The sequence below is a fragment of the Sorex araneus genome, chromosome 8 (assembly GCF_027595985.1).
Source record: "Sorex araneus isolate mSorAra2 chromosome 8, mSorAra2.pri, whole genome shotgun sequence".
In the NCBI taxonomy this organism is placed as follows: Eukaryota; Metazoa; Chordata; class Mammalia; order Eulipotyphla; family Soricidae; genus Sorex; species Sorex araneus.
In genome coordinates, this window is record NC_073309.1 from 37,565,936 (window position 1) to 37,591,887 (window position 25,952).

At 50.8% G+C, this 25,952-nt stretch overlaps 1 long non-coding RNA gene across 1 annotated transcript; it reads right to left on the reverse strand.

Annotated features, from left to right (window-relative positions):
- Nucleotides 1-11,273: 11,273 nt before the first annotated feature.
- LOC129406867 (uncharacterized) lies at nucleotides 11,274-13,975 on the reverse strand. Its single transcript, XR_008631297.1, has 3 exons — nucleotides 13,894-13,975; nucleotides 13,545-13,629; nucleotides 11,274-11,505 (listed from the first exon to the last, which is right to left on the reverse strand). It is a non-coding gene; the product is annotated as an uncharacterized LOC129406867 (long non-coding RNA).
- Nucleotides 13,976-25,952: the final 11,977 nt, after the last annotated feature.

A 25,952-nucleotide genomic window follows, 5' to 3' on the forward strand; every position in this document is an offset into this window, starting at 1 on the left:
ACACACGTTTCTATTTTCACAGAAAGCCATCAGTGAGAAAGGATGGCTAATTGCTGAAGATATAAGTGCTTCCTCATTCATTCAGAAAACAAAATGAGTGCCTCACCTCAGCGCTTTATTTTTTAAAATTCTAAAGAAATTAAAGGTTTAAAATGTTAAGTAAAACTATGGAAGGACGATTTACATAAATGGAGACGCTCTTTCTAAGTCCAATTTCAAAAAGCAAGCCTACAAAAAAAGAGAGACAGATTTGAATTCTACAAATTAGAAATATCCATATGTAAAAATGAAATTTTAATTGAAAAGAAAACCAAACCAGGAAAAAAAATGATATTTTCTACATATATAACAAAGAGACAGCAATGCCCCAGGTGTACAAAGCTTTCTTTCAAATGAATAACAAAGACAAATATTTCAACAGGAAAAAAAGATAATGAGAACATGCAATTCACAAAATAAAAAAATACATGTATTAAACAAACATATAAGAGGCTCAAACATGTAGAAGACATCTTTGATTATTAGTAATTGACATGCAAATTAAAAACAAAAATGAGCAATCATTTTCTATTTCAGTAAAGAGAAAAACAATGATTCCATACAGTGTTGGTAGAAGGGGGGAAAATGATCGCTTTCAATCCCACTGGTGGTGAGGAAAATCAGGTCACCTTTATGAAGAGTAATTTGGCAATATTACGAAAACCCTAAAAATGCACAAGCCAAAGGAATCCGTCGTGGATGCATGTAAAGGCTTAGCTGTAAGACTGTTCATTGCTGTGGGAAACAAACCAAATGTCTTGAAACATAAGAGTAGAAAAAAATATACACGTATCTAAGAGACAAATTCTCTATACGGCAGAGTCCTTAAAAGTCATGTTATAAAAATGTACTAAATAACATTGCAGAATTTTTCATATAGGGAGACTGATCATTAAAAAAAAAAAACACACACAAGTTACAAGCAACGTGACCGAAGCTTTCTAACAGGCAGGACAAATACCTCCGGGTAACCGCATGGTTGGGTGAGGTTCCCAGGAATCTGGGCTCTCGTATTGTTCCTTGGTTTTCTCCGTGTCTACAGTTAACAATTTTGCACCAATTAATTGTTCGTGAGAAATGGTTTTCAGTGGATTTCCAGAAGTGCACAGATTTACATTCCCACCGGCAGGGCTTTGCAGATTGGTGCTTTTTTATCCGTCCATGCTCAGACACGAGCTCAGAGCAGGGCTCACCCTAGACCCAGTGCTGGGGAGACAAAGAGCAAAGGAAGAAACAGCAAGGGGAGGGGGAAATACCACCTAGGGCCCGAGCACTGGGAGGGTGGAGGGGTGGGGGGTGGGGGCGCGTGGGTGGGGTGGGAATAGCGACAAAACTCTCTCGGGGGAGGAAAAAGCACAGACAGATGGCAGAAGTTGGGGTCAGGACATGGACGGAAGGCTGGGAAGCCACTTCCTGGAGAACCTTCTGGGCCCCACGAGGGAATCTGGATTTTCTCCAGGGAGTGTCTGGAGGATTTAAAGAAGGAAGTGGCCAGATTTTGTCTCTCCCTCCGCCTCCGCCCCTCCCCCCCCCAGGGACTCCACCGCCTCTGAGAGTGGAGCCCAGAGAGAGGCAGGGAGGCCCCCCGGGTCGAGGCTGGACCTGCACTGCAGGAGAGAAGTGGGTGGAAGGCTATGGGCACCCAGGTAGGGCTCTGGGCGGGGTGAGCACCCCTGAGCAAGCGCACTCCCCGAGTGGAAACCTGGAAACGTGGCTTCTGGGGTCCCCTCGACTCAGCACCCACCCCTCCCTGCCCCAGGAATGGGACCTGGCTTACAGCCAGGCTCGGGACTCGGCAGAGAGAGGAGACGCACCCTCAAATCCTCGGCAGCATCCACGCTTCTTCAGAGCCCGGAGACGAAGGGTGGGTCTCCACAGCTCCCGGGTCCCCCCCTGCCCGGGAGCCCCTGTGCTTCAGGGAGCACCTCCATGCCCTCGCCACTAAAGCATGACCACCCTTGGTGTGATACAATCATTTCTGATGAAACGTTCTTTTGCCAAAGCCAGCCTTGTAAAACGGAGGCGTCTGTGCACATGGTACCCCAGCAGACACTCTGAGTCATCGCCTCTCCGGGGACCCTACGCCCATGTCCTGGGTCACGTGGGCCAGGTTTCTAAGCTCTGGGTCACCCCTCTGGAGGAAGCCGTTCATCTGTACCCAGGAATTCCCTTTGGGGTGTTGAGGTCCAGGAAACAGGAGGCCCGGCGCCTGCTTCCATTAGGGCCAGTTGTTGCAAAGCAACGTTCGACGTCCTGGTCCTCGCACACAGCTGGCCCGGGCCCTGTGCTCAGGGCGGGGCTCTTTCATGCCAAGCAGCTCTTCATTTCACTGATTGCTGGGAAGTCGGGGCGCAGTCCCCCTCACCGACCGGACACACAGAGGTCACCGGAGAAGGGGATGCCTGTGTGGAGACATCTGGGAGTACTCTCAGCCACTTCGTTGAAAATCCAACAGTGCCGAGTCAGAGATGGGACAAGGGGCAGGTCCCTCAGGGCTCCCATGCATGTGGGGTGCAACAGAGCCAGGGCTCAGTGCCCACGTGTATGTACAGCCCGGTGTCCACCTGGGACTGTCCCGTGCCTCATTCCCGAGGCCACAGCGATTTACAGCACAGCACCCCGAGGTCAGAAGATGCCCCCCCACCACCACCACCTCCGCCACACGGCGCCTGTTTCCACAGAGGAGCTCGTCCAAGGGCATCTTGAGAAGATGCACATCTGCGACATGGGCACCCCCCTCCCGACGTCCCCTGCTCGGGTGCTCCATGCAGCACCTGGCATGTGCCGGACAACTCACATGTGTTTGCTAAATAGGGGAAGGGCCAAGACAGGGAGAAGGGACCAGTGACCCATCCCGGGCAGGAGGGGAGATTCATGTCCCCACTCCTGCCATCACTATCTAGTCACAATACAGCAGTTTTACCCACGGGTGGTGGGGGGGGGGGCATGGCTCATTTATTATTTTGATTTGCATAGCTAACTGCTAATGGAGCGGAGCTTCTCTCTCGGGGTCGTGTGTGGTTCGTAGATTCTCTCTCATGAATCCACAGTCCCATCACCACAGCCCGGTTTTATTGGTTTCTCAGATGCGCTCCCCAGAGGGTGGGGGACCCAACGAGGGTCCCAAAGCTTTCACCCCAAGAGTCTTCCCCGGGCACTGCCTAGTGGATAGGCCTCTTCTGCGTGAACATTTGGTCAGTGGTTCTGCCCCACAAGGGCAGCAGTGGAAGAAGAGGAGGGCTTGAGGGGGCAGAGGAAACACCCCCAACCTCAGGGTCTGCTCTCCCAGTGGCCTCCTTACCCCAGCAAAGGGACGGATATGAGTAAAAGGTGGAGCAACGCTGCCCCAGGGGCTGCCCAGGGTCCTCACGGGGAGTGGCAGTTGGCCCAACTAACATGGCATGGGTCACCCAACTCTTTCTGTCTCACAACAGTTAAGGGGTGGGAGACAATGGGGTCAAGAAAGAGATGTCTTAAATAACCAGAGAGACTATCTCCTCCTCGCTATACCTGACAGGAGACTCCTGAACCACCATACATGTGCATGTACACACGCACACACACACACACGCACACACACACGCATGCATACATACACATGGACACACACATGCATGCACACACGCACACAGGCGCATATGCACATGCATGCACAGTATTAGTGAGAATGTTCTAGAAACAAAGAGGCACCTACCTGATCCTTTATCCAACCGGGTTACAATCTTGAGAGAGGGCTGACTCAGTCCCCTGAGAGCCCTCAGAGACGACGCATTTAATCCAAAAGTAACCTCCCTTCAGCTCTTCTGACAAGAGTCCCAAGGACCAAGTCACAAAGCTGGAGATTGGCAGGTGTGTCCTAGGAGCCTGCTGGCCCCAGCCCTGCCCAGGCCTCGAGGGAGGAACAAGAGGAAAGAAGCAGCCACACCCAGTGAATCTGGAGAAGGAAGAGTCAAGCCCGGAGGGAAGCCTGGAAGAGACGGTGAGCACTATCTCCTTCGGGACTGTGTAGCCCCAATGGAGTCCTGCATAGCTGAGCAGGGGGCAGAGAGCCAGCAGGGCTGAGCAGGCAGGAGGGTTCCAGGGTGAGAGGGTCATGCCTTTCGGGGCTGTAGAAGCCCCCCTCGATCTGGCTGAAGGGGTGGGACCAGTGGGACCAGCCTGACACCAGGAGGGCGGGTGGGGCTGGAGGCGGGGAGCAGAGCAGCCCAGAGCCGGAACCAGTTTCTGGAACCAAGCACCAAGCATCGGGACCATCGGGGCACCCTCGAGGGGCTGTGCCCACTGCCTGGCTCATTCTGAAGCCAGGCCCGGGATGGGAGGTGCAGCGGGCTGGTCTTAGGGGCCCTAAGAGGGGGACCGTGACTCCACTGGGATGGCCTCGGATCGGAAATGGGGCTCATAAAATCGGGGCCACGTCCTCATCTAGAATAGTGCTACCATGGACCCGCCCTTCCTGCCATCTCCCGACTAGTCTTATCTTAAACTTCAGGGGAGGCCCTGGCATGTGACACAGCGGGAAAGCTGAGCCTTGCCCACACAAGGCCCTGGGTTCGATGCCAGCAACAGAAAGCGAGCATGCAATAACATTTCAAGCACACGGAGGCACCCCAAAACTCACCTAGCAAATCCAGGGCAAAAAAAAAATAATAATGATGAGATATTTTCAAGGGTCCCAGAGAGGGCACACACAGCCAATCCCCGTTCCCCATCTAGACCCCTGAGTACCCCAAAGAGTGATCCCTGAGCACACAGCCAGGAGTAAGCCCTGAGCATCACGGAGTGTGGCCCCAAAACCAAAAACTGTACTGTGCTGTACTGTCATCCCATTGTTCATCCGTATACTCGAGCGGGCACCAGTAACATCTCCATTGTGAGACTGTTACTGTTTTTGGCATATCGCATACGCCACAGGTAGTTTGCCAGGCTCTGCCATGCGGGTGGGATACTCTCGGTAGCTTGCCAGGCTCAAAACCAAAAACAAACAATTAAACAAAAGAGTTTTTAATCAAAATTGATGGAGAAATGAGCAGGGACTCCTCGGAGGAGAGAGTCGGTCCAGGCACTGAGGGGCCCAGCTCTGCTGTAGCACACGCAGCATCTCTGAAATTTCCCATTCCTGGGATGTGTCTCTGCTCCCGTAGGACAAGCACAGCTCCTTCCAGGGTCCCCAAAGGCCTGGCACCTGGACTGAGGACTTGGTGTGTCAAGAGATGCCCCGGGTCCCCTGGGAAGACAGACAGACTCCCAGGGGTCTCCCGAGGAGCTGTGCTTCTCTGCTCAAAGGCCAGAGGAGCTGGTAGTTTCCACTCTCAATTGGGGGGGGGGGGCCCTGGCTCCAGCCACCCCTGCACCTCTACCCTCCTACCCCCTCCTCCCAGCCCCCAACAAGCCCTTACCTTGCAGTAAGAACCAGAGCAGACAACCCCGGGGCTGTTGCCGTGAGCAGAGCTGACAACTGCAGCAACTCAAAACCACCACCGGCACATGCTGAGACATGGACCAGGGGGCTCCCGGGTCCACCCCACACCTCCCTACCGCCCCCCCCCCCGACAAGCCCGTGGGGAGGGTGTGTTATGCTGTTGGGGGGGGGGGGTTCTGGGCTTCCGCCCCTCCACCCTCCGGGAGCCGGGCTGGATCCCTTCCAAGGCAGAGCTCTCTGTCCACTTGTTCACTGAGAACATTTCTATTTTGAGGAAGTGTAATTTGAGGCCGGTCGGAATCTCAGTGCACGGGTTTGCCTGAAACATACTAAAACGCAGGCAACTGCTAAATAAAAATCCCCCAAATAACCACGCTCCAGTGCTGCATTTTTATAAGTTCTTTGAAAGGCAGAGGAGAACAAGGGAGATGAACACACAGAATGTCTCCCTCTTCGTACCTGATGGGAGAGAGAGATAGAAAGGAGATAGGGTGCGGGAGGGACAGGGCGTCCCTTGCCCGCCCCCTAACCTGGCTGCTGGTGGCTGCCTCTGCCCAGCCGCTCCCACCGCAGAAACACCTTCCTTCTCTCTGGGGGTGCTTATCGGCTTGAGCGGAGGGAAAGGGGACAAGTATCCCAGTTCTCATCGTGCTGGCTATCACCAGGTCCTGGGAGGAACCCGGAGGGACAGCCTCAGGACACGCAGCAGCCCAGCCTCATGGTCCAAGGGAGATGAAGGAGGACGGGAGAGCCAAGATCCGAGTTTGGTCCTTGGTTGAAAGCTCACCCGCCCTGCCAAAGGGCCAGGGTCTCTCTCAGAAATCAGACCCGAGGTACCGCTTTCCTCCCGGACACCCCACAAAGCCCTCCTTCTCCTGGGCACACGCGGTTCCAAGAGCGCCTCCAAACCGCCGTTGCCGCCACGCGGAGACCTGGGAAGTTCTGATTGACCTTTTATTAACATTTTTCTAAACCAATATGTTTTTTTCTTCTGCTCCCAGCACCCTGAGGAATTATGAAAAATACTTTTTTCTTTAGTTTATCCCATATGCACTTAATAGGCTCACAAATATAATACCATTATAAAAAAGAAAAACTGCCAACTCTGCTAAAAAAAATTGTCATAACACTAAATTATTATATAAATATAAAAGGAGTGTGTCTGTAAAATATTCACTCAATGAACATCCCAAGGTGATGCTTTTGCTATGTTGTTTTTATTCCTGAGAGATCCATAACGCATTTGGATATGCCACATGTCACCACATGAATCAGGCAGTTAATGCATGTGCTTTGTAGGAGCAGGGATGTCTTCCCAATAGAATGTGCTATAAAAAAATGTAGAGATCTGGCTGCTTTGTCTGATAGGCATAATTTAATGTCTTGCTTATAATACTGCATCTTAAGGAAAAATACACACTATCCTATGTAGTTATTTACAATATATTGCTAAGCCTATGCAAATATGTTTCCCCGAGCCCAGGATTATATAACAAAGGTCAACAATGTTTGAAATATTTTGAAGCATATTCCCAATATGCTTAGTGCATGGTGCTAATGTCCAATATATGCACATATATCTTAATATATTTCCAGATATTTCTGTTCATTGTTCTCGCCATAGCCTCTCACAGAATACTATTAGAGGAATGTTTTCTCCTGAAGAAATCCAAACATTGCCTATCCATCTTAGAAAAATTTATTAAGGTGGCTAATTATGCGGTCCTTAATATTGCATTAGCGTGGAGGTTGCTCAATGCCACTGCGGAAGAGAAAGAGATAGAAGCCAATTCAACAAAGCCGACGCCAGATGCAACGGAGGCGGAAACAGCACACACCTCTGATCTTTCTCACAGACTTCCCAACCACCAGACAACACACATATGCATGCACTCCACACACAGGTACACATTCACACATGAACATTACATACACCCCACATACAAACATAGCATACACATATACACATACCACACACACATGCACTACATACCTACACACACTCCATACACATACACACATAACATGCACACTTCACACACACACATATATATATACAGACACATTCACACAATAGCATACACACCTAACATCACACTCCACATACATACATATACACATTCATATATATATATACCACACACAAAGACATAATATATCCACTACATACACCCCACATAATACACATATAACATATACACATTCACATAAACACGCATAACATATATGCATATGCATGCACACCACACACATACATGCCAGACTCACTTCATACACACTTATTCCATACACAGATACACATACACAAAATACACACACCACAAACACACACCACATACAGACACATGCACCACATACACATTCCACACAGGCACACCACACACAGAAGCACACATCACACCACATACACATTCCACATAGGCACACCACAAATACAAGCACACGTCACACCCCCACACAGAAACACACACATCTCACCCACATATGACTTTGTCCACTCTACAAGGATTATCAGTCACACATTCTACTTCTCATTTCCAAATGTTGAGAAATCTGTCCTGATTTTTCTGAGGGGAATGTTAGAATCACATGTGAATAGGTAGAGAAAATTCTTTGTGGGGTTGGAGGGGCTTCCAAGAGGTGCTTGGGAGGCCTGGGCGCCCCTCCTGGCAATTCTCAGCTAACTGGCGGGCACGTCCTTCAGTGCTGGGTGAGGTGAGCTGGGCTTCTGGTGCCAGGAATGATCCGGGCCACCCCGGGTGAGGCTCAAGAGCCTTCAGGCCATGTCTGGGGATGTCCAGGGCATCACGCAGTGCGTGGCACGTGCATGACATCTGAACTCGGATCAGCCCCTAGATCAGAATCTTCGAGAAGGGGATTTTGGTAGATAACACAAAGGTGGAGGGAGGAATCGTGTCAAGCTGACCCCCATGTATCCAGTTCCTGCTCAGAGCACAGGTAAATGAGAGATTTGTGAGGGAGCAGCAGACAGTTCAAAGGGCTGGAGCACAGACCTTCAATGCATCGAGCTCTGAATTTAATCGCCAATACTGCATGGTCCCCCAAGCTCCACCAGGTGTGACCCTGGTGGCCCCTAGACCCTCCGCTCTGGGCCCCCTCCCCACCCCAGCACCACTGGAGCAAGCAGCACTGCATCACCAGGCCTTAGCCCCGACCCATCAGGCCCCCGCACCTGGGCTGAGGACCTCCCAGGGTGACCTCTAGACCCCCTGAATTCTACTTGGGAGCCCCACCACCACCATCCCCCAAACTAGAGGTTGCTGGTAGCCAAGTTTTCTGAGAGCAGAGTTGTCCATTCCAAGTCACACCGTCCTCCCATCGTTCCCCAATCGCCAAATCAAAGAAGACCGTGCACTCACCCAGACACCAGGTAGGAGGGCAGCTCTAGGAACAGGCTCATCACCCCCGGGTGGGAACCGGGCAAGAAGGACCGGTGGGCTGGCTTTGAGTTGCGTGCTGCTCCACCACTGTGTAGCTGTCGCCCACTCTAGGTCACAACAGCCAGTCGGAGAGTGCTGTACCCCAGGTCTTGAGGGTCCTCCAAAACCCCACTCTTTAGAAACGGCCAACAGCGTCCACTTCCAGGAACAATGAGGTCTGTCTGGTGTCTCGAAGAGAACCATTGATTAGAGTCGAGTCCTGTTCCCAGTTATCAGTTCGGCCAGGCACACCGCCCCCTGATGAGGCCTCTGCAAGCAGCCAAAGCCTAGAAATCAGATTTCTCCAGCCCATGCTCTCCCCTCCCCACCACCAGATGAAAGGGGTTCTCCAGAGCGGCCTGGCAAGGGAAGCTGCCATAAGGCAACGAAGAAAGGCCCAGAATGCCAGTCTCCTCCTGAGAAAGCAGCGCCCCCCCCCCCCCGCGCCCCTCTCCTTTTTCTCCAGAAACGAATGTCATTAACAGATATTTCTTTCTCAGCCCTGATCGTGGGGTTCCCTGAACCTGAGTAATGATCTGACATGTCTGGGGAATGTGGGAAGAGAGGACAGAATGCATGCACACATGCACACTGAAAATAGCCCGTTCTCCTGCTAAAACATGCACCGGCTTTTCGGAGCATTCCAGAAGGTTTTAAGGTTTTTCACAAAGGCCAAGAAATCTGCGAGCATCTTAGTTCTCCCACTGGAAACTCAACTGTATCTAAGGAAGAGAAAATGTTAAATCATTTAAAGAGAGCTATTTTTCATAGTTTCCAGTACATAAATGTGTTTCAGTACATGTTATTGTAAAATAGTGTTTCTACTTACGTTCTTATACATCTGTTGTTGTGTTTACTCATCCTCTAGTTCTGACTTTTAGAAATAGCAATAAATCTATTTTTTAATCCCCTCTCCTGATGACTGATTATTCATCGCTAAAAGGGATGGAGGGAGGTCCATGTGAGGAGAGATCCACCCTCCATGCAAGCTCCACGAGTACAAGATAAACAGGGTCCAGGGAGATTCCTCTTCTGTCCTGGGTAGTTTATGCAAACTAAATAAGGAGTTGGTGGCAGCTCAAATAAATATAAATTACCCTCCAGTGGAAACTCCAGCCACTTGTTACAGACAATTTCAGCAAGGAGGAGCCAGTGGTGACATCTTCCCAAACAATACAATTCATTTCTACGCTGCATCCTTAATACAAAGATCACAAACGGCTTTGTGGAGATTCAGTCATGCCTGAGCCAAGCCTAAGAGGACGGGTAGCCAAACAGGTAGAAGAACAAGAAAGGGGACCCTTTCCCTCGGGGTCCTGGAGAGAGAGTGTGGGGATGGGGGGCGGGGGGGAACAACCAAGACAAATACCTGGAGAAGTTAAGTCAGGCGAGGCCAGGCTTGTGCAGTATAACGCCTACAATCCTTGGTACCCACACAACAGTGTGCCTTCCCTATCGTCAGGAAGAGGAGCAGAGGTATTCAGGGGACAGCTGTCCTATGTTTCTGCAAGGTTCAAGTGTTCCTTGAGGCAGTGCCTCCTCTGACTCCAAATCGGCCTCTCTGAGCTGTCACAGTGAGGGGAGCCTTGGCGAGCCACCACCTGGACGCCCCCCGAGATGAGAATAAGGCACACCTGTGTCTGCAGGTGGACTGGGAGGACAGAGGGATGGGCTTGGTGATGCTCATGCTGTCTACCACTGATCGTATATCGTTTTACCATCACATTCCTCCAAGAAAGAGGAAGACTGGTCCCAAGCAGAACACATTACAAAGGACCCTCCAGTATTCTTCCGACATGGCTTAGGTTTGCTCCTCGAGCTTCCCGCTCAACTCTGCTTCCCTCCTGCTCAACTCTGGATTCCTTGAACTAAGACAGGGAAGCAATTTAATTTCCTCAGCCATAAAATGTAGATTCCAACGCCAGTGGGGCTGGTTACCACCCAGGTCTAAGACTTTATGCATCTATAAACCACATGCTGCATAGCCACACACGGGTAAGTTCGTGGAACTGTCGACCACAGTCATGTGACCAGCATTCAGTATGTTGGGATATGGCCCAGTTCAGGGACTAGAATAATGGCATCCCAAATGGGCACCACTCAATGATAGCCATCCGCTTGATCTGAGGCCTCATTGGTTGCCTAGGAAACAACTTTGTTTTTTTCTAGCTTTCACCTTCCTGTTTGCTTTACCTCCCTGCCAATACTTCCCTACTTTCTGTATGCAAGTTCTCACCAAGTTCCAAAAGCTCTGGGTTCCATATATTGGACTGCACAGCAAAATGCATAAGTTATTGACAAGAATTTTGTTTTCTGTATAAACCCCATGATCACTCCTGGGATATTTTGCAGCTGGGATTGCCTACTAGGCTTTTAAATTTGCACAAAGCACATGGTCAGTTGTGTTCATGCAAGGTTAGTTAGAAGGTTAGTTCTGTGAATAGAAGAGAAGGACAATCAAGTGTTTTCCCATCGTCTAATGATAACTTTCATGCTTAGGGATTAGCCACACATTGCAGACTATTCTTCCTTCAAGCTTACCATCTGATACCTTATCACCTCCAGGTCCCATGAAAATGATCAACTGTTCTCAAGGTCATCTGGAGACTGGACAAAAGAGAAAGAGCAAGGATGTGGTTCGTGGACGCAACAGAGACTGCATGGCATGACCGAGTGGAAGAATCTTGGCTTTGAACTTGGGTTCCCTTCACAACTCTGCCATTTGCTAACTTAGCCTTGTGCAGAAATTATTCTCCTGGTGCAGAAATTGTTCTCCTTTGGCCCTGACCAGCAGGAGAGGGAGATAATGCAGAGCAGCTTCTGTGAGCCAACAAAGCAGAGACAGTAGAGGGTGAGGACTGAACTCAGGGAGCCAATTTCTCGTTCTCAAACCTCCACACTCCTCCTAGGGCTTCCCCCAACCCCCCAAGCAGGTTGTAAAGCTGCAGATCAGTGTGTGTATGTGAGAGACGCCTCTGTTGGTAAGAGGGGTCACTTCCAGATGGAGTTCACAGGACTCTTTCTGTAATTTGAACTGTGACCACCCCTCCCCCGAGCACCCAACCATGGGTCCACCCAACCACAGGTTTTCCTGCCCCACATTTATGCACCAGAGTCTGACCATGGCCTTGGCTGCCTCCAAGGTGCTGGGTGAGGATTTTTATAGAAACCAGTAGTCCCACTCCAACCCTGACCATTACCCATGCCTCAGTCAGCTTTCCTAAGCCAGTCTATTGGCTCTTTGAACCAAATTACCAAAAAAAAACCACAAGGATAAAAGGATTAGAAATGCTAATTTGTCATTAAAAATCTGGCAAACGGGACCTATATTTTGCTAGCAGTTTTAATATCATACTTTTGTGCTTTCCTAAACTAATTTAGCCTACTAATTTTCTATAATTACCTGAATGCTCTTTGCTTCCGCTGGTCAGATGAGTTCTGAGACACTTATATAACCATCATTAAAAAGATGCATTTAGCAGCTCAGATTGTTAAAGTAACAAAGCCTATAGAATCTGGAGGTTATTGTATTCTCCCAAAAGTACTTAAATAATAGCCTAAAATCTGAAGAATTACTTTAATACTTCAATAAAAATAACCCAATTCAAAACATTTTCAAGGAAACAGAGTTCTTTGCTCTAGGCTACCGAGTAATGGCTGAGAGAAAGTATATAGCCTGTCACTTCTGATTAGAGAACTGTGCCTCTGTGCTTTGAATGAGGGGCATGTCTGGTAATAGGAAGTGCAGATATTAAAGTTAATAAAATAATGTGGAATACAATATATATGAAACTTGACCAAGTATAGCACAGAATATAACATATATTACCCTGTTCAGTCAACTCCTGTGGCCTGGCATCTAATGACAAGCTTAATTTCTGTTTCCAATGAGAGTACAGCTAAAAATACAATTTCCAGATTAGACAAATATTTTATCCGACTCCCTAACAAATGTAACCAAGACTGGCCCGCATGTCTACACAGCTGCCCAGCGACCATGAGAGGGAATTACTAGGATTGTGAACTGTTCAGCCTGAAAAGTCCGTGGAACCTCATCATCTTTAAGGTCATTATAAATAATTAGCTGCAAGCATGGCAGTGTTGAGGCTTCGCCACCAGAAAAGAACAGGGGCGCCTCCATTTCTCTCCCACCCTACGAGGCTCCCAGCTCTCTCTCAGCACAATTAGACCTCCCCAAACAATTCGGCAGCCAGGCCCCTGCACACCCATTATTGCATCTTTAATCTAAAACCCCAACGCCAACTGTAATGGTTTTGTTTTTCGATACATTAACCTTCAACTTGTATTTTCACTATTAAATAACCAGCTTGAGAACCTCCTAGATTTTTTTTCCCCCCGTCACCTACCAGAAACCATACGGTACCCAGGATGTGACCCTCTTAAGGGATTTAAAAGCAATTCAATGAGCTAATCTCGGTAAACCTAGAATTAAAGTTCTTGTTTCCATATTTCACTTTCAAAATATTTAGAACTTTGACAGATATGACATTATGTTTTCATTAAAACAGCTGATTTCAAAATGCTGCACTGTGCAGAAACGCCATAAACAGTTTATGATGAACTGCCACGCTCTTAATTAAAACAATAAATCCAGCACACAATATTTGCGCAGCCGCCGGTCTGACCTTTGCCTCTTGCTATCCACCACCAAGCCGCGGCTGCGTTCCCAACGCCAGACGTGGAAGGTTTTAAAACATGATCTGAAAGGCACTAAAGATAAAATAAGAGAAAACGTACCATTACTCTTCGCAGTTATGATTAATTCAGTTCATATTTTACAATCTGGTTATGGAGTAAAACTGCAGACTTTACATCAAGTATTTGCCATTCACTCCACCTAATGTATAAAAATGCTTGATATTTTAGAAAATGGCACCGAGCTAATTCACCACAACCCCATGAAGGACAGGAATTGAAATCGTAAACACGGACAGAGTGATTAGCTATCCATCCAAAGTGACGAACAGAACTCACTCTCGCCGGATGGTCAGCCTCGGACGATAAATATGCCGACTGCAGCTTGGGCTCGTCACGCCACTCTCGTCTCTGCACTGCTAGATTTCAGATGAAAATACTCCCTTAAATCTCTCGCATCTGCTGCTGGAGCAGGCAGCAAGGGGCGTTAATTACCACGCTGGAGCACGGTAAATTTGTTGTACCGGCCCCGAATCACCAAGTTAACCTCGGCCCCACTAGCATCGGGGGGCAGAAACTCTCTGAACCGGGTCCTGTATGTTTCCCACCTTGGGAGGGCAGTGGGGTGCCAGGGGGCAGCCCTGACTGCTGTCTCTCTCTGACTGGATGGACTCGTGGACAGCTGACATCATCTGGGGTCCGGGAGGAAGGGGTCCGAGCCTGGAAGGGGCAGTGTTCTAACCTCAGGAAGGGAGGGAGGCTCCAAGCTCTGTTGAAAGGACGGGGACTCGCTCCCTGGTTCCTGCAGAAGACTGACCCCCCCCCATCCCTCTCCATCCCCCTGACATGAGCATGTGACCCCAGGACCTTCCTCTGAGGGGCACAGGAGGACAATGGACGTAGTCGTGGAGACAGCAGAGCCCCAAAAGCTAGGGCCCCACGGGACACTGAGCTGCAGGCAGAGTCCAGCAAGGCTCCAGGGAGCTGGAGAGGCGCCAGGAAGCTGTTCAGGCCAGAGTCTGGGCCCTTTCGCCCGCTCTGAGGAGAACAGAATGTCCCGTGGGCCGTGGCCCACATGGGACAAGCCCCGCCTGGCTGGCGCAGCCTTCGCCGGCTTGTGCAGCTGTGTCTTGCTTGCCATCTCCCTTTTTCAGGCCTCTGCCCTGCCTCCCAGCACCCCCAACCCACAAGGCACTGTGGACCCCGTTGTGCAGTGCCAGAGCACTGGAAGGGAGCAATGGTCCCTGAGAAATCAGAGCCTTGTCTGTCTCCCTCCATGAAGGACAGGCTCCTCCCTGGCTTGGGGTCTGGCATTCTAGCAAGGGAAGGGCTCTGCAGGAAGGCCGGGCTCTGAGGGTCCTACGTCCACCCCAGGGCCACCACGGGCCTCCACAAGAGCCATCAGTCTCTCCCCCACCCCCAGCCTTGGGGGCACGGAAGAGCAGAGGTGAGTTCCCCCACTGTCCTCACAAAAAGAGGGTGCCCCAGCAGCATCACCCCCTCCCATCCGACCACAGGAAGGTCAGGTCAGTCCCACACTGGGGACCGGAAGTCCCCTCCACCCATCCTCACACCTACCCCGCTGCACAGCGCCCCCTGGTGAGCGCATGCCCTTCCTGCACACGTGTCCTCTGCCTTCCTCCAGAAAACAGAGACCCTGTGGCATGAAGTCCCCCAGCCTCCCTCCTGGTCAGTGGCAGCCAGAATTAATTTCCATGCCCTCTCCTTTGGGGTTAGAGTTCCTTCAGGAGCACCTCCCAATCTCCTTTGGGCAGACTCAGAAGCCTACCCACATTCTCAGGGTCATAATTCCTTTTGGTCATTTTTAATGTTTTTTTCAAGATTTTACCTATTTATTCAGTTAGCTACTTGTTTATTGGTTTTTAGGGGCTGTCACAGCCACACCTGGAGGTTCTCAGGGCTTACTCCTCACTCTGTGCTCAGGGGTCACTCCTGACGGAGTTGGGGGGAACCATGTGGGATACCAGAAGGGAACCTGGGTCAGTTAAACACCCTATCTGTTGTATCTAGCTCCAGTCGCTTTATTTATTTATTTTATTTATTTATTTTTTTATTTTTGCTTTTTGGGTCACACCTGGTGATGCACAGGTGTTACTCCTGGCTCTTCACTCAGGAATTACCCCTGGCCGTGCTCAGGGTACCATATGGGATGCTGGGATTTGAACCCGGGTCGGCCGCGTGCAAGGCAAACGCCCTACCCGCTGTGCTATCTCTCCAGCCCTGCTCCAGTCACTTTAATTGATCAATCAATTAATTAATTAATTCACTGCCACTGTTATTCATCAATTTGCTCAAGCGGGCACCAGTAATGTCTCCATTGTGAGACTTGTTGTTACTGTTTTGGGCATATTGAATACGCCACGATAGCTTGCCAGGCTCTGCCGTGCGGGTGGGATACTCTCGGTACCTTGGCAAGCTCTTCGAGAGGAACGGAGGAATCAAACCCGGGTCAGCCGTGTGCAAGGCAAACGCCCTATCTGCTGTGGATAGCGATAGCGATAGCAATTAATTAAGTTTTAAATTTTGTTTTCAGTAATTTCACATCCATGAATATCCAGTTAAAAATTACAATGACTATAAACATATTTGGGGGTGATCAGGGTGGTGGGCCCTGTGATTTTCTAGCCAGGCTCACGTTGCCTGTTGGGGGAGGTCAGGAGTGGGGAGGTGCATTGTCATCAGAGCCTGGAGTGTGGCGGAGGGGATGCAGGGACACTGAGGGAAGGTCAGATGGAATTATGGGATCCTGATCAAGGAAGCGAAAGCCAGTGTCCTTGACCTCCGGGTGGAGAAGGGGCCGAGACCCCACAGACCTCCTGGGCTCCGTTGGGGAATCAGCACAGAGCACACAGGGGTGCTTCACCCCCAGGTCAGCACTCACACCTTGCAGTCCACTTGGGGGCTGGACTCTTCCCCTTCTCTCCCTCAGCCCATGCCTCCAGATCCAGACCCACAGAGGGACAGAGTCCACTCTCAGCTCAGGTGCTCAGATTGCCTGTGTCCTTCGCTGCTGATGGACCTTGGAGAGTCTCTCCCACGTCCCGCACACCAGACGTCATCTCCTTGGGTCCTGCTGCCAGAACCAAAAGAGGGACGAGAAAGAATCCATGTCCCGACACGGTCACAGTTCAAATAGAGCTAAGGTAGGGGGGAGTTTCCAGTCAGTGCCACCCCTCCCGGACCCCAGCCCCAAACATGTCATCTGAGCAACCCAGAAAGAGTCTGGCTCCTCTCTCTGTCAGGTCAGCTCTCTGTGAGCTGCACTGTGACATAGTTTCAGCAAAACAATATCACCCTCCCTGTGATATCAATGTGGCTATTTTTAATTTTACTGGTCTTCTAATTTTGTGTTTAATTTGTAAATGAGGCCTGATTTTGTCTTTGCCTAAAAGCTATAAGCATCAGGGTTTAAATCTCCCTATTTTTAAGATCTGTAATCAAGAATATCCCTATCTTTCTCCATTGAATGGTTTTAAGGATCAAATGAAATCAGGCAGGAAATGAGCTCAGCACCATGGTGGCACATGAAAGAATGGAATAGATGGCATTACATTTAGTTATTAGTTTATAATAAATATAAACATGACACATATTTAGAATGCCATCAACTCAGAGGCCAGAGAGACGGTGCAGTGGACAGGTTCTTGCCTGGTTTGTGGCCAACCCAGGTTCAATCCCCGGTACACCCCATCATACATTTCCCGGAGCCCACCAGGAGTGATCCCTGAGCAGAGCCCAGAAGTAAAACCAAAAATGAGAGTCATCACCTTATGAAATAGACAATAAATAAATACACCATGGATATTTATTATCTTATTATAGAGCATCTATTTCTGTCACTGTCACCATCATCCCGTTGCTCATCAATTTGTTCGAGCGGGCACCAGTAACGTCTCTCATTGTGAGACTTATTGTTACTCTGTTTGGCATATCCAATACACCACGGGTAGCTTGCCAGGCTCCTCTGCCATGCGGGTGTAATACTTTCGGTAGCTTGCCAGGCTCTCTGAGAGGGGCAGAGGAATAGAACACGGGTCAGCCGAGTGCTGCTGTGCTATCGCTCCAGCCCGTCTATTTCTAGATAATAAATATTATATAAAATGATTCACACTCTAATTAGGCATGAGTAGTTTGTCTCTTGACAAGCTGCATCAACCAAGCTCGAGGGGCAGCAGGGAGAAACAGGGCTCTGTGTGTGTGTGTGTGTGTGTGTGTGTGTGTGTGTGTGTGTGTGTGTGTGTGTGTGTGTGTGTGTGGCTCTGGTGACCCCCTCAGCACTGCTTGGGATGCTTGGGAGCCTCTCCCGTGCAAGAATCAAGCTTGAGGACTAAGACTGGATCAGGTTCCCCCCAATTCCTGTGTTGAAAGTCTAACCCCAGAACCTCCAGATGCAGATGGGGCCTAGAGAGAGGTTTCCCAGGGCTCCTGAGGGTGGACCCTGGTCCAACAGGTCTCTGCTGTCCTTAGTAGGGGAGACTGGGGCATGGACACAGGTCAGCTGAACTCAGAAGACACACACACCCCACCCCGCCAATACCTGGATCCAAGACTAGATTGCAGCCGGAAAGAAATATGCTCCCTGGGCTGAGACCCCACTGTCAGCCCACACTGACAGGTGCTACTTGGACCCAACAAGCACTGAGTGGCTTACATTTCCCCCGGGTTCTACTCTGCAAATGCTGCCCAGACAATGGAGGGGAGATATCACCACACCCCACCACCCCATCCCACCAGGATCCTCACTGACACTGCGGACCCTGGACCTAGCCATACCTTGTCCCCTGGGCCCACCCTCAGCCGGCCACTGGCTGGCTGCTGAGCTGGGTAAGGGAGGGGGCTGCAGGACCGTTCTGGTGCTGGCCCCTGGGTGCCCAGGGTGGCCCTCCCTGGTTCTGGAGCCCCCCGAACAGCCTGGACTCTCCACGCTGGTCCCAGACCACCCCAGGGGCTCTGCCAGCTGCAGCCTGATGGTCCCCACCCTCTGCAGAGCAGGCGACCAGAGGCACACACAGGAACTGGACTGGCATTACAAGGGGACAAATGGACGGTTCCGTTTCCCAAAATAGCGTTCCAGAAACTCTCCCACGCGGGGTGACGGAGGAAGGTTGGGAAGCAAGGACTTTTACTGCGGGTTGTCTCCAGGGGCCCGCGGGCGGTGACCAAAGCAGGGAAAGGCCTTGCATCTGGCACGGGAAGGAGGGGCGGTCAGAAAGGAGTGGGGCTCTTCACCGCCTGCCCGCAAGGTCCTTCTCCCCGATCTTCCAGCTCCTGAGGGGGCAGGGGGCGCCCTCTGCTGTTTGATGACACTGCCGGTCAAGCAGAGACTCCCAGAGCCCACCCAGGGCCCAACTTAGCTCAGTGTGCAACCCCGCCCCCTCCCCCACCGCTCAACTCCCTGCGCGTGCGCGCGCGCGCGCACACACACACACACACACACACGCACACCAATGACATGCCGCAGAGATGATGATGATCACCTGACCCACCAGACAGGGTGTGTCCAGCGCCCATGCCCACTGGGTCCTGTGGCAGATGTGCATCCCACCCTGCCCCAGGGACCGTCTCAGCTCATGGGAGAAAGATCAGCTGGGGGGGTTGGGGCGGGGTCTGAGGTTCCCGGGTGTCGGAGGCAAGGCACTGAGCTTCCGGGGGCCAAGAGACCACCCCGGGTTGGCACGTGTGCGAAGAAGAGAGTCATGTGAGCCTCGGGGATCTGAGGCGTTTCGCTCCTGCTCCAGCGTTTCTGGCTGTCTGAGCCCAGGCTCCAGCTTCCTCGTCTGGGTGACAATCTTAGCACTGGTCACTGCACAGGGCACCGCGCACAGCACAGAGCACTGGGCGAGCACGGGGCACAGCAGGGAGTGGCGGGCTGGCACCACGCGTGCCACAGAGCGCTGCGTGGCACTGTCCGGACTCAGCGCTCCATGCAGTGTGTTGCCCCTGCAGTGTCCCCAGGCTGCCACCTTTCTGCTTCTCCTGCACACCCCATTGATAGAAGCCAGGGGCGAGAAGCCCACCAGGGGCCCAAGTTTCCCCAGAGCCAAGCGATCTTCATTTCCCACCAATCAGTGGGAAATGGGGGCCGACACACAATACTGGAACCCCCCTACATTTCCCCCAACACTTCCCCGACATACTCCCACCCCGGGTCTCTGGCAGTGCCGGGCCAGCCCCTGCCCCACAGTGTGTGAGTCTCACCCAGACCATCTCCACTGATTCACTATGGAGGCCCAAGGCTGGGCCTAGCTGAGCTCCAGGAAGGGTGGGGTGTCCCCAAGTCCATTTGCATCTCCAGGCTCAGAAAATGCCCTGGGCACCTTTCACCCAGCTGAGAAGGCCCCAGTCAGCCCTGCCAGAACTGCACCCACATCCCCTGCTCCCCAAACTCTACCATCCAGAGCGCTCGGCAAATGCAGGTTGTAACTTTAAAAGCATGAAAATCAGGAAGCGAAACATTGCTAATTCTCACGGCAGCATTAACTCATTCGCTTGCACATATGGGGTACTTGGATCCCAGTAGGTCTTCTATATATATAACTTATTATACAGTAGGTGCAACTTGGGAGAATTAATGTTGCTATAGGAACATTCGGATCAAGGCTGGCTTCCAGAGGGAAGAGAGAAAAAATAAGTTTCCTCCTCAGTGTACTTCTCTGTTTTGAGTTTGAAGGAGGAAGAAGCAATGTAATCGAGTCAAGTGAGGCAAGGAGGGGCTTCCCCTGGTGGCTTGGGGAAGGTGAGAATTCCTGGAAGCAGCTCCCCGCGGAGGGAAGAGAAAGCTCCGGGCCTGAGCGCAGGGCTCCTGTGCTGACAGGGCTGGAGAGAGACCACAGGGCAGATCCCTGGCCCTGCCAGGAGCAAGCTGGGGCCATGCCCGGGGCTGCTTCCAGGGTCCCTGCTCAGAACAGCTGCAAAGACAATCTCCCAAACAGGATGTGCTCCCCACCTCCCCCAGCCCCAGGCTCCATGCCCCATGTGTCTTATTCCTATCCTCCACAGGGACATGGTTCAGGCAAGTGGCGTTCGTGCAGTCTGCCCATGGACAGACCCACCCCGAGACTCTCCTCAGGGGAGAGAAGAGCAGGAGACGTGACGGTAGCTGGTTCCAACATGGCTGTAGCGTGGCTCACTGGCAATGACCAAAATCTACCCGGATTCCCCCGACTGCACCAAGTGTTGAAGTCAGCGTGTTTGGGGCCCCCCGCCAGACATTTCCCAGGTTAGGGTCCCAAATCTCCTGGGGGTCCTTACGGGCAGTAAGAGAGGAATGTCCTAAGTCTCCTCTAGCTCCACATTTCCCATCATATGCGGGAGGGAGGTCTCAGCAGACCACTGCAGCCAAGATGGTTACAGCACAGCTCGGCCCGACTCACGGCCAGGACGGACCCGTGATATCCTAAGACTCAGGTTGGACACATCACTCAGGCTGAGTAGTCCATGGTGGGCTCAGAATGGGTTGGCGGAGGGAGAGGGGGTCGAGTCCCCCAGGGCCAGCAAAAGAGATCGGGCATAAGACAAGGAAGCTCGACATTACTAACACCAGGCCTAACTCTCTGTTGACCGGAGGCCCAATTGGTGGCAAGGCCTCTATTAGACGCAAAGCAATGTAGAAAACTAAGACGTGGCCCGTGTCCTCACAAGACTCATGACCCTGCTAGGGGAGGGGTGGGGAGGAACGCGCCTGAAGATAAGGAGCCAAGGACGTTCTCATCACTGCAGTCCACACGGGGATTGCCCGCCTCCGCTGCCCAGAAAGTAAACATGGAGATGGCAGAGTGGCAGGGACCGGACCAAGGAGAAGGGTCATGTGTCAGAAGGAAGGGATTTGTTCCTGACAAGGCGACGGCATCCCTCGGGCTTGGCCCGTGCTCCTGTGCAGCAGACAGACGAGAGGAAGCGCGCCAAGTCCACTGGAGACGAAGGCCTCCCTTTCCATTAGGGATGGCAGACACGTTCCAAACACTGACAGGGAGTGGGGCTGCTGCTACCCCGAGCTGCTGTTTTGCATTTCATTGGAAGCTGTGTCTACTTTTAAATGTGTGTGTGTGTGTCTGTGTCTGTGTGTGTGTGTGTCTGTGTGTGTGTGTGTGCGTGCGCGCCCATATAACAGGGGAGTAAATGTCTAAATATTCCCCGGTCCACTCTGTCTGCTTGGAGCTGTGAGCTGAAGGTCCACTCCACACGGAAAACAGAGACCAACACCACCCCCTACCCCTCAACCACCATCACCACCTACCCCCCTCCAGAAAGGCAAATACCTCCTTCCTGCCCTTTCAGATCTTCTGCCAGGTTAAAAGAAAGATTAATTAGGGGGCCGGAGAGATCGTAAAGCAGGTAGGGCACTGGCCTTGCATAAGGCCAACCTGGGGTTCAATCCCCATATGGTCCTCCAAGAACACCCAGGACTCCACAGTGCAGAGTCAAGAGTAACACTGAGTATCACTGGGTGTGACCCAAAATTATTGAGAGAGAGAGAGGAAGAGAGGGAGGGAAGGAGAGAGGAAGGGAGGAAGGGAGGAAGGGAGGGAGGCAGGGAGGGAGGGGGAAGGAGGGAAGGAAGGGGGAAAAGAAGGAAGGGGGAAGGAGGGAAGGAAGGGGGGAAGGAGGGAAGGAAGGGAGGAAGGAGGGAAGGAAGGAAGGAAGGGAGGAAGGAAGGAAGGAAGGAAGGAAGGAAGGAAGGAAGGAAGGAAGGAAGGAAGGAAGGAAGGAAGGAAGGAAGGGAGGGAGGGAGGGAGGGAGGGAGGGAGGGAGGGAGGGAGGGAGGGAGGGAGGGAGGGAGGGAGGGGGAGGGAGGAAGGAAGGAAGGGAGGAAGGAAGGAAGGAAGGAAGGAAGGAAGGAAGGGAGGGAGGGAGGGAGGGAGGGAGGGAGGGAGAAAGGAAGGAAGGAAGGAAGGAAGGAAGGAAGGAAGGAAGGAAGGAAGGAAGGAAGGAAGGAAGGAAGGAAGGAAGGAAGGAAGGAAGGAAGGAAGGGAGGGAGGGAGGGAGGGAGGGAGAAAGGAAGGAAGGAAGGAAGGAAGGAAGGAAGGAAGGAAGGAAGGAAGGAAGGAAGGGAGGGAGGGAGGGAGGGAGGGAGGGAGGGAGGGAGGGAGGGAGAAAGGAAGGAAGGAAGGAAGGAAGGAAGGAAGGAAGGAAGGAAGGAAGGAAGGAAGGAAGGAAGGAAGGAAGGAAGGAAGGAAGGAAGGAAGGAAGGAAGGAAGGAAGGAAAGAAGGAAGAGAGGGAGGGAGGGAGGGAGGGAGGGAGGGAGGAAGGAAGGAAGGAAGGAAGGAAGGAAGGAAGGAAGGAAGGAAGGAAGGAAGGAAGGAAGGAAGGAAGGAAGGAAGGAAGGAAGGAAGGAAGGAAGGAAGGAAGAGAGGGAGAGAGGGAGGGAGGGAGGGAGGGAGGGAGGAAGGAAGGAAGGAAGGAAGGAAGGAAGGAAGGAAGGAAGGAAGGAAGGAAGGAAGGAAGGAAGGAAGGAAGGAAGGAAGGAAGGAAGGAAGAGAGGGAGGGAGGGAGGGAGGGAGGGAGGGAGGGAGGGAGGGAGGGAGGGAGGGAGGGAGGGAGGAAGCATTATAGCATCCTTGAGTCAATTATTTGCCAAATCTCACAGACTAGCACCAGCAAGGGAAAAGACAAGTGAGCCATATCTCAGATGGGGGGGCAAGCAAGCAAGGGAATAAGAATTGAGTGTTGGTTGAATAGACCCAAGGGGAACAGCCCCTAAAGAGACCTTTTCCATGGTTCTCAGGTCCCAGAGAAAACTCTCCATGTTGCAACTCTGTCCCAAGTCGAACGTTCTTTTCTTTGTTCCTTGTGCTCACTTTAACTCAAGTGTGGTGTTTTTAATTCTGTCTGTGGCATGATTTTGAAATTAAGCAGTTTGTGTGCTGACAGCTGGTGTTACAACTGGCCTATTCCCTTCCACCCCCACAAAGAGCCACGTCGGTAGGTGTAGGAGTCTGAGGCACTAACACATGGTCAAATACACAGCTTCTCCGGGAGGCAGAAGCAGCAGCAGCAGCACGCAAAGGCGCCGTGGCACCCCACAGAGCCTAGGAAGCACCCCAAACACATTATCCCCACATTCCAACACACCTTCAGGAGTATACCAAGACCCCAAATACCTCCTCGCAATGGGTACGTCCCAGAGATGTATGTAAAGAATCCTGGGCATGTGGCATGCCTTGGATCCTTTTCATTCTGTCACATCCTTTCATCTTGCCTCTGCCCTGAGACTTTCAAGAGCCTGGACACCCTACAAGGGTGGGGAGGAGCATTCCCCAGGGAGTGAGATTTTCAGTCCTTTGCTTAACTCAGAGTGCTTAGATGATGGTCGTTAACCACAGAAGCAAGTTTGCAAAGGTGATTTCACCAAAACCCAGGACACTTGCAAACCCCACTGGGTCATGGGCAGGTCACTTCCCTACTTCCAGCACCACTCTGAGAGAGGACCGACAGAAGAGGTCCAGTGACTTTTGTACCCACTGAACTCCAAGACTATCCATCCTAGATGCCATTTACCTTGTGAAAGCAGAAGGGGTCATCACTGGGATTCCTTTCCCTCTAGGCATTTGTAACGCCCTCCTAATTTAGAGCACTTTACAAATCCTAGATCTTAAGTTTCTAAACTGATTTATTTTTAATACAAAGCATTCTAAAACCACAAGATCTATAAATAAGTCAACAACAAAGTGTCTAAGTTCTTCACCGCGTGGTTGCTGTGTTGAAACTTCTCTTTCATAAAGAACATGGTGTCCCTCTTGACAAAGTTCAATAAACATCAAATAATTCACAAGGCTATTCCTCCAGTGAAACATTTCACTGGTTCCAGGATAAAATTAAGGCCTTCTTTTTTAAAAGAAAAAATTATTAGAGAATTACTGTGATGTACAGTTACAAACTTATGGACTTTGGTGTTTGCATTTCACTCATACAGTGATCATTTACCCATCCCTCCACCAGTGCCCAATCACCTCCACCAATGATCCCAGTATCCCTCTCACCACCCCCACCCCATCCCCCACCACCCCACCCTGCCTCTGCGGCAGGGCATTCCCTTTTGTTCACTCTCCTTTTGGGTGTTGTAGTTTGCAATAGAGGTATTAAGTGGCCATCATATTTGGTCTATAGTCTACTTTCAGACTGCATCTCCCATCCCAAGCAGGCCCTCCTAGCACCCTTTACTTGGTATTCCCTTCTCTATCTGAGCTGCCTTTTCCCCCAGCATGTGAGTCCAGTTTCCGAGCTGTGGAGCAGACCTCCTTGTTCTTGATCTGTGCTTCACCCCCCACTTTTGCCATAGCTGCCCCAAACCTGGCAGCCCACTCCTAAAATACATTACGTGGATCCCTCTCCAAGGCTCAATTCTGCCTAATCTCTTCCTTTTCTTCTAAGCTCTATGTAAGCAATGCACTTTGGGAGAAACAGGACTGTCAAACTCAGTTTGTCCTCTAAGAACCTGGATTCTTTGCCTTGAGAACATTCTTTTCCAGGAGGATTGTATCATTACTTATGAAATAATATGTTTACTATCGAGCTCCTTTAGGGCAAGAATTATATCTGTTTCTTAGTGGGTCTCTGGGAAGATTTATTTTACCATGGAGTTTTGGTCCTCTTTCATTAAGACATGCACACATTTGTGTATGAGTATGCTGTGGCATGGTATGGTTGATCAAACACAGACTTCACACATGCAAGGCAAGTACTCTACCACTGAGCTACTTCCCCAACCTCATCAAAGAATTATAAGTAATATTCTTTGGCACTAGAAAAATAGTACAGTGGGTAGGACAGTTCCCTTGCATGTAGCTGACCCAAGTTAAGGACCCCTGGCACCCATTATGGTCCCCTGAGCTCATCAGAAGTGATTCCTCAGTGCAAAGGGAGGAGTTAGCCCTGAGTACTTCCAGGTGAAACCCAAAACCAAAGTAACACAAAAAAAATCATGAACTTGACAAACCGGACCTCGTCAAAATTGAAAATTTTTGTTCTACATGGAGAAGAAAAATATGCATTAAGACAAATAGTTGCAAATTATATATCCAACAAGGACGAATATCTAGAATGTATAGAGAGCACTCAAAATTCAACAAATGATATCCAGTTATAAAGTGTGCAAAAGAAAATAAATCAGAATTTTTGTTAAGAGGTGACAAAGGGCACATAATACCATGGAAAGTAAGGTGGAAGTGTCAAGAGAGAAGGGATATTATCTTTACATGCAGATATTAACCTTAAAGAATTTCTCTAAAAGAAGGATGTCAGGAACCAGAATGTTGATCATAGCACTTACTTTCAGTAACAAAAAAACAACAACAACAAAAGCCTTCTAAATCTCCAACCACAAGTTATTGAGTGAATTGAATTTTACCCAAATGTACCTAGACTATAAACTCCTCCA